Source organism: Nicotiana attenuata, unplaced genomic scaffold, assembly GCF_001879085.1.
Source record: "Nicotiana attenuata strain UT unplaced genomic scaffold, NIATTr2, whole genome shotgun sequence".
Taxonomy (NCBI): Eukaryota; Viridiplantae; Streptophyta; class Magnoliopsida; order Solanales; family Solanaceae; genus Nicotiana; species Nicotiana attenuata.
In genome coordinates, this window is record NW_017674682.1 from 34,327 (window position 1) to 38,140 (window position 3,814).

Here is a 3,814-nt window from a genome sequence, read left to right on the forward strand (position 1 = left end):
TCTGGAAATACTGAAGACTGTAGTAATGATAATGCCCCGAAAGAACTGGGGATCACCAAATAGCTGGTACGAGAATCCTAGATCTCTGAACCATCAACCTGTAAATCATTACCTGCATCGTGAGATGCAGGCCCCGGGCAAAAAGGACGTTAGTACATTTAATTGCACTGGTATGTAAAGCAACTGAAAAAAAGAATTATAAATGCTGAAACTGAACTAAGCTGATAACTGAGAATTGATAATTGATAACTGAAATGATAACTATTGAAACTGAAACTGAAATGATAACTATTGAAACTGAAACTGAAATGATAACTGATAACTGATAACTGAACTGATAACTGATAACTGAACTGATGATAATTGATAACTGAAATGATAACTATTGAAACTGAAACTGAAATGATAACTATTGAAACTGAAACTGAAATGATAACTGATAACTGATAACTGAACTGATAACTGATAACTGAACTGATAACTGATAACTGAACTGATAACTGATAACTGAACCGATAACCGGTAACTGAAATGATAACTGATAACTGAAATGATAACTGATAACTGAATTGAACAAAGGAAGTAAGGATATGAATACTCCCTCTTCTGAATGATGAACAACCTGTTTATCTGAATAAGCTACGGCCTCGGGCCCAATATATATGTGCACAAGCTACGGCCTCAGGCCCAAGTATACGTATACATAACTACGGCCTCAGGCCCAAAAATGCATAAAGCATAAACTACGGCCTCAGGCCCAAACATGCATAAAGCATAAACTACGGCCTCAGGCCCAAGTATGCATAAAACATATAAACTACGGCCTCAGGCCCAAACATGCATAAAGCATAAACTATGGCCTCAGGCCCAAATACAGGTGTTGAACATTCAGGAACTGAGAATCAAACTGCAATACATGATAGTGAAATACTGAATCATACTGAGTTACATGGTACTGGAATACTGGATCACACGGAGTTACATAATACTGGAATACTGAATAGGACTAGACTGAGACATGTATTCTTGAACTGATTATGAACACTGAAACTTCACCTGTTTACGGCATACTGAGTAATCTATTCTAAGACTCGGGGGAATCAAACCCAAGTCTATATTGAATACGCACTGAGCTCACAACGTTCAGAATGAAAGTCATGAACCGGTTATGAAGCTAGAGAATAGAAGTTCTGCAACTATTCAAGGAGTTAGGCTTAACTATATTTCTGAGGCAATTAGTAACATTGTAAAAGAAACATAGTGTAGGGAGAATCATTAAAATTCCCAAACATAGAGAGTTAGCCTCACATACCTTAACTTCCTGCTCTTGAGCATAATACAACATTCGCTAACCCTTTCAACTTTAATCTATATCAATACAAGTCAAAAGGATTCCAAATTAGCAACAATAGTCATGTTTTGGTCACTTAGGCATTTTATCAAACACTTGGTGGCATAAAGCTTCATAGCCCTTATTAATGGTATTTCTACACCCAATAACTCATTCTCCTGCTCCTAGATAAATTCTAAAGTCTCAAATGGTTATAATCAACATTATTCTTTATCACCCGTAAGGTAATCAACACCCATAAACAATAATAACCAATCAACAACCCAAATCTATCACCGTTCATGCTTTTCTATCAAACCCATCAACTCTCATCTCATGAAATAGAGTCTATAATCATTAATTCAATGATAGAATCAATTAGAGGGTGAAGATATTACCTTTTTAACGTTCAATCTTCTTGAATTCGAGTTCTAGGGTTTCTTCTCTCAACAATGTTGCCCCAATCGAATATCTAATGATTTGCAGGGTTTACCCATGTTAATAGGATGTTGGGAAATTAAAATTAACTTAGAATCACCATTAGAACTTACCTTGGGTGGTGGAGGGACCTTTAAGGAGTTAGGTTTTTAAGAGCTTTCCTTTCTAGAGCAAGTTTTTATGTTTTGGGGCTGTGGGACGAAATAAGGCTAAAAAAAAGACTTCCCAAGTCATCCACCGCGTCCCAGTAGGCCTGACCGCGGTCCCGACCGTGGTGGTTACGCACCATTCTGTAAAACGGGCATAACATTTTGCACAGAGCTCTGTTTGGGCTCCACAATATATCGTTGGAAAGCTATTTTAAAGGCCTACAACCTTCATGCTTTGAATTTTCCCAAATTCCTTACACATTTTCACTGAACCCTGCTGGAAGATGGACCTGCTGCAAACTTAGTCGATTTTGTCGAATCTTATGCACCTCACTTTCCATCTTGATTTTGAAACAACTATTTTTACCCATAATTATCCCGATAGGACTTCATATGTCCAAAATATAACCTTACTACTCCTTTAACTCATTCATACCTAATCCAAATGTGCGGGGTGTTACAGGCCGAGCTACCTAGATCAATCAAAACACGTTTAACTTGAGTTTTATTCATAAGTACATATATTACCAGTCGCCGTTGTGGGGTTGCTCGATCACTTTTGCATCCTCTTCATTGAAAGAAAAGGTCCCATCTGGTAAGTAGTCCCGAGTTCGCTTCTCCCTTGTGATCGACACCTTTGTGCGTTTAAATACTGGTCCTCGAGGATATCGATCCCTCCAACGATCATGTGAATCACGTACTGTGGCTCTTCTTGCTCATTCTGTCTTTTGGAATCTCTGTTTTTGAAGTGGTTCTTGGCCCGATCACTTATGAATTCCCGAAGGTGCCCCTCGTATAATCGGGCTACTTCCTCCCTTAGCTGTCTACAATCTTCTGTTTTATGGCATGGGTACCATGATACTTGCATATTTGGTTCGGATTTCTCTGGGCTGGATCGGTATGCAAAGGTCGAGGCCATCTGGTATCTTTGACACGTCCGATGGCCGAAACAATGGCGGATGCATCTGCGTTGAAGTTATATTTTGACAATCGAGGTGCTTCTTTGGGCCCGGCATCCCTGTCGAAACCACTCTTAATCATGAGTCCTCGGGAGCTCTGTCCTCGATCATTCGTTCTATCATTTCGAACGGGGTTGCGTCCAGGCCTGTTGTTTCTCCGATCTCTACCGTACAACTTATATCGATCTCTGTTCGACCGTGGTTCCCGGTCATGTCCCTTTTAACTCTATCGACGAGCCTGTTTGGATAAATGGACCCGGAACCCAACTGGTCATCCTCGACCCTAATCTTTGACTGGTACGGATTATGCACATCGACCCAGGTTACCGCTGGATATTCAATCAAATTATGCTTCAACTGCTGTGAAGCTGTGGAACTCCGAACGTTGAGACCTTGAGTAAAAGCTTGAACAACCCAATCGTTGGTGACTTGTGGAATATCCATTCATTCCATTTGGAATCGAGATACGAATTCCTTGAGCATCTCGTTGTCTTTCTTCCTTACCTTGAAAAGGTCTTACTTTCTTGTAGCGACTTTAATAGCTCCGGCGTGTGCCTTTACAAAAGAATCTGCAAGCATAGCAAACAAGTCAATATAATTAGGTGGTAAGTTATGATACCATATCATAGCACTCTTCAATAGAGTCTCCCCGAATTTCTTCAGCAATACGGATTCAATCTCATCATCTTCCAGGTCATTTCCCTTGATGGCTCACGTGTATGAGGTGATATATTCGTTTGGATATGTCGTCCTGTTTTACTTCGGAATCTCGGGCATACGGAACTTCTTGGGGATTGGCTTCGGAGCCGCACTCGGGGAGAAAGGTTTTTGTACAAACTTTTTGGAATCTAGTCCTTTCAATATCGGTGGTGCCCCCAGGATTTGGTCGACCCTGGAGTTATAAGTTTCCACCTTCTTATCGTTTTCCACGATCTTCT